Source organism: Aotus nancymaae, unplaced genomic scaffold, assembly GCF_030222135.1.
Source record: "Aotus nancymaae isolate 86718 unplaced genomic scaffold, 86718_ANA_hifiasm-v0.15.2.pri h1tg000025l, whole genome shotgun sequence".
NCBI lineage: Eukaryota > Metazoa > Chordata > Mammalia > Primates > Aotidae > Aotus > Aotus nancymaae.
Genome location: NW_026988438.1, coordinates 39,653,098 through 39,665,248, shown reverse-complemented (window position 1 = coordinate 39,665,248; position 12,151 = coordinate 39,653,098). Strand labels below are relative to the sequence as shown.

The 12,151-nt window shown below is 36.7% G+C and overlaps 1 pseudogene; it reads left to right on the top strand.

Annotated features, from left to right (window-relative positions):
- The first annotated feature begins 10,775 nt into the window (after window positions 1-10,775).
- LOC105713916 (elongation factor 1-alpha 1-like) lies at window positions 10,776-11,832 on the top strand (annotated as a pseudogene).
- The last annotated feature ends 319 nt before the right edge of the window (window positions 11,833-12,151 follow it).

Below are 12,151 nucleotides of genomic sequence, written 5' to 3'. Positions count from 1 at the left end.
AGGTCAGATACAGAAAATGTGGTACATATGGATAATGGGATATTATTCAACCTTAAAAAGGAGAAAAATTCTGTCACAATGCTGCAACATGCATGAACCTTGAGGACATTATTCTAAGTGAAATAAGCCACTCCCAAAAAGACAAATACTACATGTATTTGTCTTCACTTACACGAAGAATCTAAGTTAGTCAAATTCATAGAAACAGAAACTAGAATGGTGTTTGCCAAGAGTTTGGAGAGAAGCAGGGAGAAAAGAGGAGCTGGGATTTTTTTTTTTTTTTTCAGTTTATTTTCTAGATGACAAACCAAAATGCAACTCATTATGGCACTTGACCTTTCTAATTAGGTGTATTATCAAGGCAAATTTTTAACCACCATGGCACATGTATACCTATGTAAAAAACCTGCACGTTCTGCACATGTATCCTAGAAATTAAGTATAATAAAAGTGGAGCTGTTTTTTAACGAGGTTAGAGTTTCAATTTTGCAAGATGGAAAAGTTCTGGAGCTCCACAGCCCAATAATATGCAATTGCTTAACACTACGGAACAGTACACAGTAAAGATACTACATTTTACATTGTATCTTCTAATTTTTTACATGGAGAGAGAATTCAAATACAATGCTGACATGTTTTCCTGCAACATACAATGAAAGGTGAATGAAAGGAACAACAAGCAGTCCAGATGGAATAAAAGAAGTGGGCAGATAGAGGAGAGATTGACAGGTAAATGTGTTAAATGACAGTCAACAGTGATAGAAAGTGAGAGATGTTGAGTAAGTACCAACATATACAGGGACCTGTAGTTCAAATGCCAGAATACGTACACTTAAAAGAAATTTTAATGACTCAAAAATGCTTTTTCTTCAAAGATAGTACTTACTTCATTATCACTGTTATTTTTCCAAGGCTACCATAGCAAAATACTGCAGACTGGTATTTTCTCGCAGTCCTTGGGGCTAGAAGTCCAGGATCAAGGTGTCAACCAGTCTGCTTTCTCCTACGACCTCACTCCATGGCTTGCAGATGGACACCATCCCTCTGTGTCCTCACATGACCACCTCTTTACACACATGCATCTCTTAGGTCTCTGTATATCCTAATTCCCTCATTTTATAAGACTGCCAGTCAAATTGAATTAGGATCCCACCATAAAAGTCCAGTCTAACTATCTTTACCTCAAACTCCTTGTCTCCAAATAGTTATATTATGAAACATACAAGTGGATAGGACGTCAATATATAAATTTGGGAGGGAAACAATTCAGTCCACAGCAATCACACATTGAGTTGAGTTGACTTTCTTAGTTACTTATGCACGCTATGAATCAGAGAAAATAAGAGACTATAATCCTTTCATGTTTTTGCATCACCATCCACTTATCCTTCCAACCGTGTTTTTGAGGCATTTACTATAACTTTTCACAGTTTCACATATTATACATTTCTAGATATCCAGTCTTTTTTGTTTGGTTGGCTGGTTGATAGGTAGGCTGTTTTACGTTTTACTCAGTAGCAGGAAAAAAACATCAAAAAGCAGGCCATCAAAGCCAAGTAAAACCTTGGAAGAACATCTTTAAAATTCTGCAAGTTTAGTCCCAAGAGATTTTATAACATGTGGGGCAAGTCGAAAGCAAAACTTTTCCTCAAAAGGTTTTAATATTCTGCACTCCAGATTTACTCTAGACTGGGAAGTCTCTAAGTATTTTAAAATAAAATTAAAGAAAGTTACAAATATTTCATAACATTTCTAAAAATATTCTAGATAAAAATGAAATTAAATTTGTTCCCTGGGGACCAGATATGGTTTTTTCCCAGGTTCATTTTAAAGTCATTTCTGTAAGATCTGCAACAGCCATACATTTTCCCTTCTGAATTTTTACCTGATTTATTTTCATAAGAAAACTATGTTCTTGCATACATTGATTAAATTTCACAGCTATCATCTGACATGAGTAAATATTTATAACAAACTAGCTAAATAAGCAGCATTAACTGAATACACATACATTTTATTACTGACAAATTACAGATCAGGAGCTGTCTTTAATTCAAGAGACTAACTGATATGTTTAAGTGTATTTTAGTGTGTGTGTTTATTTGCTGGTTTAGTTTCTTTTAATGAAAATTTACAGTATTGAGAAAAAAATAGCTTTCTCTAATTTATGAAGTGCTATATACTTAATATATGTGCTTTTCAGTAATATGAGATTGGGTGTATCTTTTAATCAGTAAAATGGACAAATATGGTATAATAATTTAGAACAATATCTAAATGGAGGCGAAAACAAGATTGTTCAAATTTACATAATATTTGAGCGAACCATCTGTCACACTAAGAACATCTTTGTTCAGATAGATTTAATGTTTCTAACTATACTTTTTAAAGTATAATCAGATTCATAAAGTTTACACCCCAAATACTCTTCATAAAGGCCCAAGATTTTCTGCCTTTATCATACAAATATTCATCTACACTGAATATTCTCTTAAAAGTTACATATTACATATTTTTATTTGTAGATCAAAGTGTTGATTATCAAAGTGTTTGATAATTATCTCTCTAATACACCAATGGCATCCTTAAATATAGCTTACTACATTAAAAACCATTCTAGCTGGGCGCGGTGGCTCACGCCTGTAATCCTAGCACTTTGGGAGGCCGAGGCGGGTGGATCACAAGGTCAAGAGATCGAGACCATCCTGGTCAACAAGGTGAAACCCCGTCTCTACTAAAAATACAAAAAATTAGCTGGGCATGGCAGCGCGTGCCTGTAATCCCAGCTACTCAGGAAGCTGAGGCAGGAGAATTGCCTGAACCCAGGAGGCGGAGGTTGCGGTGAGCTGAGATCGCGCCATTGCACTCCAGCCTGGGTAACAAGAGCGAAACTCCGTCTCAAAAAAAAAAAAAAAAAAAAAAAACCATTCTAATTCAATGAGAATATCAGCTATCAAAATGAATATCAAAAAGTTCAGATAAGGGAATCAGAATGTTAAATTTGAAATGGATTACTATACTATCAAACTCTTCTCCTTCTCTGAAAAGTCCAGAAAACAGACAAAGCATAGTAATGGTAGAAATTTAAAATTATACATTGAGGAAATACTGATGTTGACCCCAAAGTTGCTCTTTTTTAACTTTCTTGAAGACACACAAGAATCAATATTTTATGACTCCCAACTTAGATTGGAACCCCACGTCTATTAAAATAGCCTAAATTTTTTCCTGTTAACTGTGTTAGAGAAAAAAATAGCCTAAAATAGCAAGTGAAGGGGTAAGCAAGTTGGAGATAGGTTTTAGTTAACAGTCAGCTTCCAGCTAACATTTGGAACATTGATACCTTCTTGGCTCCTGGGGTCTTCATAACTAGGCAAGTATGAGCACACTGATACCAGGAAGCATTCCAGCCAGTCTGAAACCATGAGACGAGGAGCTCAGGACAGCTAGAACAAGCGCTCATTCTCTGTGTAAGGCTTACATAAGGGAGATATTCTTATCTCAGAATTCCTTCTGTGCCACCTGATGCACTTCTTGACTATCTTTTCTTATCATTAATTGTATAGCCTTATGAAATGTAAATTAATTTTAGTATCAGATTAGGAAAAAACGAAATGAAAATAGGGAGTCACATATAGTGCATAACAGGATCAAACAGGAAACTTTTGGATGGTTTTTGCCATTGCCTTCTTTCTTGAGTGAGGAGTTGAATGCATTCACAATTGATTTATGTGTTTCTGTTTCACTATTGAAACATTACCAAGTCATCAACAATTCTGCCTTGGATCAGAAAGCTTCTCCTGCTGTCACTCCTATCTAATCTTATAATGAAAAAAAAATGGCATGTTTATGGATAAAAACTGGCTTTCTGACTGCATTAGATGGTTGGCAGGAACTGGAAATAAAACAAAATATCCAACAAACACCTTACTAAGAAAGCAGGCTCCTTTTACAAGATTTATTCCTCATTCTTTTGGGATTAGAGAGCAAAATGTGATAAGAAAAAGGATTGTTTCTGATACCAGATACACTCCGCTCCCCTCTCTCTAGAGCTCTGTCATTATCTCACGAATTCCCTGAGACTCAGCAATCACATTTATGTGGTTGGTTCTGACCCAGCTCCTGCCCTGCCATCCAGACCAGCACTTCAGCCTCACACTTGACACTTCTACCTGGATGTTCAGTCAACAATTTTGCCTCCAAAATGTGTGCATCTCTGCCCTCTCCCTGCCTCCTTTCCCCCTGCCTTAATAAATCTCCTTTCTCACTTTCTATTTCCTGTTGGCCACCATTATCTGTCATCCATCACTGAAGTCATGTATGGGTTCTTCTTTCACTGCCTCCCACTAGATTCTCTACGAGCCTCCCTTAAGTCAAGCTCCAGTTTTTGTGTGTGTTATTGTCAAAGTCTCCAGGTTCTCCATGTAGCAATCAGTTCTACCTTCTGCTTTAAGATGTGTCTACCCAGAGCACAGCTATCACAAGCTACCATTGCCCCACATGGTGCAGTTGTACGAATCAGGAAAGGCATCCCATCTTCAAGACACTTGACTTCCATCTGTCAGGGAACTTCTCATTATATAATACACTTATAATGACTAAAATATGGTCCTATGAAATACAAAAATCAACAGTGTCACCAGGTAAATGACACTCTAAGATTTTGCAGTGCACAATCTGCACATAACATCATGCAGCCCTATGATCCTGTCATCCCTCAACTCCATACATTTAATGACTCCTCATCACCTGTGAAAGTAAGGGCAGACCTGTTAGCCTTGTGAGGAGATGCATCACACGTGGCTTCAGCCTGCACCTCCACTAGTAGCTCCTATGCCTCACCTCCTCACATGCATCTGCTCCACTCCTCTGGCATACTTTCTGAGGACTGACTCACATTTCCCTGTCACCACAACATTAATCATCTGTCTGCCTGGTACATCCTTCCTCCTTTTTTTTTTAACCTGCAAATATTTCACCCATTTTTCAAATGTCATTTCTTCTAGGAAGCCTTATCCTTTCTCCACTGCAAATAGGAAGTGAGCAATTTCTCCTTTGAATCTATTGTACTTTGTTTATACCTCAGTTACAATAGCCATAATATATGCCTTTTATTATAGTTCCTGGCTTATTTGATTGATAGGTACCAGAGGGTAAAGTCTTTAAGATAAGACTGTGTCTCATTTTATGATTTCTTCAGTACCAAGTTTAAGATTGTATGCAGAATAACTTTTTAATTTACCTAGTTGAACTAAATCAGTAGGTCTCACTCCCAATAATATGATTGACTGTAAGCATTCCTATTACTTGGGAATCTTATCAAAAAGAATTTTTTTTATTTTCTATTCAATTGCCAAAAAATAAAATTATAATTATGTATAACTTTTTTGATCTTTGTATGTGCATTGTATTCCATTTGTTTTACTTCTTCTATAACTAGGTAACCTTCTGCTCTAGACATATATATCTTATAATCCATAAGATATATATTCACTATTGTATTTTGCTTAACCAAGCAGGATTGAACATGATACTTTCTTTTCTTTGTTTTGCAAAGTTAGTCTATCCTTGATTTTATAGGTCTTCATTTCCAACATCTTTACTGCATGAATAAGAAAATTCTTGCAAGGAAGGTGAGAGTGCTTTCTGATTTTTTAAAAACTGCTCTTTTGAGAGCAGCTCACAAATAATAATATGAAAAGAAGCATTTTTGATCTTCCACCTGCTGAGACCACCACACCACTGTAAGTTTTGAAGAGATCAAAATCTCAACAGAGTTAAGAATTTTTAATTCTTTTTATCACTTTGCTGTTAAAACTATATTTAGTGGTAAGAAAAATAATTATTATTTTTATTAGATTTGGATTAATTGATGAATATGTGATAAATGCATGGCTTTTAAAGATTACCAATGTTTTTTGGGGTGCATGGATTCCTAGACCTATGTCAAAAACTAGACCATGGAGAGCAATTAAAGATAGTGATGATCAATGACACAAAGACATAAATGCAAATAAAATTGGCAATATTTATATTTTAAAATTACCTAAAGCCCCTGCTATGTCATACTTCCTCTAATGAGGGAGATTAACAAATAAACACTGACCTTTGTATTCAATTGCCCTCTGAAATGAAAGCAAAGAAAAAGTCTGCTATTCCTCATAAACTAATTTTCTACCTTGTTATCAAATTCAGAATATAATTTCCCTTTCTGTTTTGGCTTCCAGGGAAATCAGAGTTAACTGAGATTGAGCTCTTATTTTTCAGGCCTGAAAATACACATAATCCAGATGTTGAGGAACTAACTCATACCACGGTAATTCTAAACCACAGGGATTTAAAGGTCACTTGGTCTAACATTCCCACTCAAATCTGAGATCCCTCTACAGCTTCTCTGACACGTGGCCATTTTAGCTGCACTTGAATGTTTCTAGTATATACAGCTTATGATTTCACAAAGGAGTTCTTCCCCCAGGGTTAGTTCTAAAATTCAGAAAGCTTACAGCATACTGAAATTTACCTTTTTCTTTAACTTCCCATTAGTTCTGCCCTCCAGAGCTGTACTTGATAAAAAGAAATCCCCCTTTCACATTACTTTCCTCTTTGAATATTTAATTTAAACTGCCTTGCCTTTCCTTAGATTTCACTCTTAACTCTGCTACTTGCTGGCTGTGAGATTCTGGGAAAATTATTCAACGTCTTTAAGCCTCAATGTTTCCCTCTATAACATGGAGATAATAATAGGATCCACCTCACAGGGTTATCTTAAGGATTTTATGAGAAAAGAACTTGTAAAAGTGCTTAACATATTGTCAGTACCCCTGTGACTATCTTAAAGGTCTTTTTTCCTCAAGTATGTTCTCTTAGTGGCTTCTATAGGAAGCCCTCTTTCTCTCAGTTCATCTGTATGCCTCCATTTTTATTATTCAAATTACTCTTTCACAATGCGTTTTCCACCTCCATGGCAAATAATTGGAATGTGACAGTGATACTGCCAGATCCCCACAGAATTCTAATGAGTCCTGCTAAACACACTCAAGCCCTACTTGTCTCCCTGTTGAGGTCTACCTTTCTTTGACATGATTTTCATGTCAAAGAAAACCACGTTGGTGATTGGCATTGCCTACTTCTCTCTTGGAATCTCCTGTTCCTTCATTCTAACCTTTGATCTCCATGCAGAGCTGTAAAATCTAGGCTGCCATGTACCTTTCTCATTCAGCTTCTCCCAGGCCTCGCCAATAATAAATAAATAAACATATAAATATAAATTTACTTGTTCTGTGTTCTTTTTCATTAGTGCCCTCGTTTGATCTGGTATTGGTCATCTAATCTTGCAAACCAATTGTGCTGTTCAGGTAATATAAACTCATGGCTCAATTTTTCACCCTTCCAGGACACAAACAAAAAAAACATTAATTTTAGGCCAACCTTAGAACTTTGACACATCCTTGAAACGGCTTAAAGTCTTGGATAATATGTGATTTCTTTTTTCTTTTTTTTCCCTTTGCTGTAGGTATCTTAACTGTGAGTGTGTGTATGTGTGTGCATGCACATGCGTGTGTACACATAGAACACTGCAACCTCCTACACCCATTAACAAGAAGTGGTATCTTCCTTAGGAAGGCAACAATGTCAATCTCAGGTAATTGTAAGAGGATAGCATGAGATGGGCCTCTCAACAAGAAATCTTGTGACATATCTTAATAAGGGTATCTTCCCCCAAAATACTTGCATTATCTATGGCTTAGTCCAATCCTAAATACAAACTTATTCATGATCCCATGCTATAAGCATACTTACATATAAAAGATATTTCATAAATGCTGCTTTTGGAGGATGAATATTTACTATCAGCACTTGATTTTTTAAAAATTAAGAAATTAACATAAAAAGGTAAAGAGAAGATTTTCAAATGCCTAGATGTTGTGAGATTCTGTTTCCACAGTATTTTCTTAATGCTCTCTTAATTCCAGATTTCAAAATAAGTCATCCAAGAACACTAAAAAGACCCTATAATAGATTTTTCAATCAAAGTCAACAAAAGCACAACTCTCCTGAATGTTTCATGTATCCCCGTATTCCCAAAACAGAAAATGACTGCAATTTCTCTAAAAGTTAGGCTATTCTCTAAACATATCTCCTCAACCTTTCCCATTTAGAAGTTGTCCACACTGAATATGAGTTTACTCTTTGAGTACAAACTTATAGTTAACATGTTCAAATTGATTCTGCTCACAATGGTGGCTGGCTTTTCTTAGAAACATCTTCTATTGATTTGTATTCTACTTTCAGAGTAGTGGCAAATTTCAGGTAGCCTATATTATAAAAATTTTACTGGAATAAAATGAAAAAATAAATCAGAGACTCAAAGGGTTGTTTCAGCTATTAAAACAGACACTTTAGGTCTTTTGTGCCATTCACCATAAAGTCACCATCTAAGCTCATCAAGTTGATTAGTTGATTAAGAAGTTGGTAATGACTAAGCCATCGGTAAAATCCATCTTTTATTTTCAAAACCATCCAACATTTTCATTTGTAAAACAGGGAATAACAGATTATTTTTCTACAAAAAAAAGTTACAGAAACAACACAGACATGTCATAAACAAAAGACATTAATGAGATTTCTTTTGTAGAAATTGGCAGCTGGGAGGGAGGAGGGTAGGAAGGCATGAGTTAATAAGAATATTGAACTAAGGTCAACCAGTTAACTAGTTAACTGGGCTTACAATCTGATACCTAGGTTGCAAGAATGTTTCTTAAAGTACCCCCCAAAAACACAAATCCTTAAATATTTTCATTTTTAAGGAGATTAAAACATTTTTTGAATCAATATTCTACAAGTCCTAAAATGTGCCATTATTTTGAAGACTGTAACACTTTCCCTAAAATATGTATTGTCTTGCTCTCTGGAAGCCTCTCTCTAACTCAAGATTTCCTTTCTTTTCTTCTTTGCGACCCATATCATGAGGCTCTGCACAGTTATGCTCCATTCTCAGGGTCAGCCCCAAGCTAGTGAGACCTTATCTCTGACAAGGGTTCACATATTGGTAGTGACTTGCACTGCAGCTATTTTTTTTAATCCTTGACAGGTAATGTACTGCAAATGTCTTTAGAGTGAAAGTCAGCTTTCTTGAGAGTCATATCCACTAAACTACTTTATTCACTGTTTGATTTTCGGCAAATGACTGAACTTCACTTATCTTAAGCTTTCGTAAGTGTTTGATGAAAATAACACTTTGCACATTTTCTCATCCAATAAGAAATTATTTAGGGCCTGTTAAAACCAAACATGGTCTTGGAGGCTGTGCTCCTCTAAATTAGACCTTGTCTCTGCCCTTGAGAGTTTCAGGGTTTAGGAGAGACAGGCATTTGAATTGGCAAGGAGAATACAGAGTAGTAAGTGCCAAGCAGGGGGAGGCCCCAGTGACCTTCCTGGAAAATGAACATTTCTCAGCATTACTGATAAAAGATATCCCTGGCACTGAAGCTTGTAGCAAAACAAAGATAAGTCCGTTACCATTAAGTCAAAATGTATGCAAGGCCAAAAAGTAGATGAAAATGGTTTGATTATGGCTGCTAAAATGGTATCCTATAGCTACATGGCTGCATTTGAATGAATCAAAATGTATTCAAAATTGTGTGACTATGTGTGTTCAGTTTTGGAGATAGAGTCCTTAACTTTTCTAAGATTTTTTTTTTTAATTGAATAACTCAAAAATGCTAGGGATCAATGCTTTCTAAGTTAAATACACTTTCAGGGAGTTATAAGTGAAATGCTTGGGTGAAAGTGTGTGTATGTGTGTGTGTGTATGTTTGTATGTGTGTATGTATGTGTGTATATGTGTGTGTGCATGTGTGTGTATGTGTGTGTAAATATATGCACATATCATTTTCTGCCACTGATTCACCTGCTCCAAAAATTGTTGATGTTTCTATACTTACTATTATAAGACTTCAAATATGGTAAATGTCTGTGCTCTATGGAGTTGCTGAAAGTATTTAAGATTTTTAAGCAAACTAATACGTAGCTCCCTTTCAAAACACGCACCAAAAAAATGGCTTGTATAATCACTATCTCAATAACGAAGAGATGTGAAATCTTATAAATTGCTTACTTTAATGAATATATTATATGGTGACTATATTGAAGATGTCCAACAACCTTTTATCTTAAAAAGAAATGTGCAAAGAAAAAATAGTGTCTTTTTTCCCATTACTGATTTGATGTTGTTCTCAAGCCATATACTGCTGGGTATCAAGAGGAAAAAATATTACATTTTCCAAATAAAAGTGTTAAGTTTCTTCTGCTCTAAGAGAGTAGCTGCACAAGGTTTGTATTTTTTAAAGAGAAGAGTCAAATATACAGAAACTAAAGTGGTATGATACCCAGATTCTTTTAAATATTTTTGCATGAATGGGTAGGGGAGAGGATGGGGGAAGGGAGGGCAGGGGAAAACAGAGCAGGGGGAAAGCATAGAAGAAAAAGAAACAGAAAAAAAAAGAGCATTTTCATGACAAGTTTGCAGCCAGAACATGAGTGTTGTGAAAATCACCACTAAATCAAAGCCAAAATGAGAAAGAAAAGACTCATATCAACATCATCATTACTAGACATGTAGATTAGGGCAAGTCCACCACTACTGGCCATCTGACCTACAGGTGTGGGGTGATCAACAACAGAACCATTGAAAAGTTTGAAAAGGAGGCTGCTGAGATGGAAGAGGGCTCCTTCAAGTATGCTTAGATTTTAGATGAGTGAAACACCAGATTATTGGTGTTAACGAAATGGATTCCACTGAGCCACCCTACAACCAGAAGAGACATGAGGGAATTGTTAACAAAACCAGCACATACATTACAAAAATTGGCTACAACCTGACACAGCAGCATGTATGCCAATTTCTGGTTGGAATGGTGATAACATGCTGGAGCCAAGTGCTAATATGCCTTGGTTTAAGGGACAAAAAGTCACCTGTAAAGATGGCAATGCCAGCAGAACCATGTTGCTTGAAACTCTGCAATGCATCCTACCAAGAACTTATCCAACAGACAAGACCTTGAGTCTACCTCTCCAGGATGTCTACAGAATTGGTGGTCTTGGTACTGTGGGCTAAGTGGAGACTGGGGCTCCCAAACCCAGCACAGTGCTCACCTTTGCTCCAGTCAATGTTACAACTGAAGTCAAGTCTGTTGACATGCACCATGAAGCTTCAAATGAAGCTCTTCCTGGGGACTACATGGGCCTCAATTCTAAGAACATTATCTGCCAAAGATGTCTTTCACAGCAACGTTGCTGGCGACAGCAAAAATGACCCCTCAGTGGGAGCAACTAGCTTCACTGCTCAGGTGATTATCCTTCACCATCCAGGCCAAATCAATGCTGGCTATGCCGCTATTCTGGATTGTCAAACAGCTCACATTGCTTGCAATTTTGCTGAGTTGAAGGAAAAGATTGACCACCATTCTGGTAAGAAGCTGGAAAATGGCCCTACATTCTTGAAATAGAGTGATCTTGTTGTCATTGAAATTGTTTCTGGCAAACCCAGGTGGATTGAGAGCTTCTCTGACAGCAATTGCTGTGGGTGTCATCAAAGCAGTGGACAAGAGGACTGCTGGAGGAAGCAAGGTCACCAACTCTGTCCAGAAAGCTCAGAAGGCTAAATGGATATTATCCCTATTACCTAACACCCCAGTTTTAATCAGTGGTGGAAGAACAGTCTCAGAACTGTTTTTTTCAACTAGCCATTTAAGTTTAGTAGCAAAAGACCAGTTAATGACAGCAATGCCTTGTAAAATCTTCAGGAGGAAAGGAGAATGTTTTGTGGACTAATTTGGGTTTTTTCTTTTTTCCTGTGGCAGTTTTAAGCTACTAGTTTTCAGAATCCATAAATTTTAACGAAAACAACTTAGGCAAAAATCTGTCACAGAATTTTGAGACCCATTATGATAAAGTTTAATGAGGAAAAAAGAAAAGAAAGAGAAAAGGAAAGAAAGATAGGTGATGTGTTACATGTTCTCACTCATAGGTGGGTGTTGAACAATTAGAACGCATGGACACAGGGAGGGGAACATCACACACTGGGGTCTGTTGGAGGGTGGAGGACTAGGGGAGGGAGAGTAGGGGGTGGGGAGGTTGGGGAGGGATAACA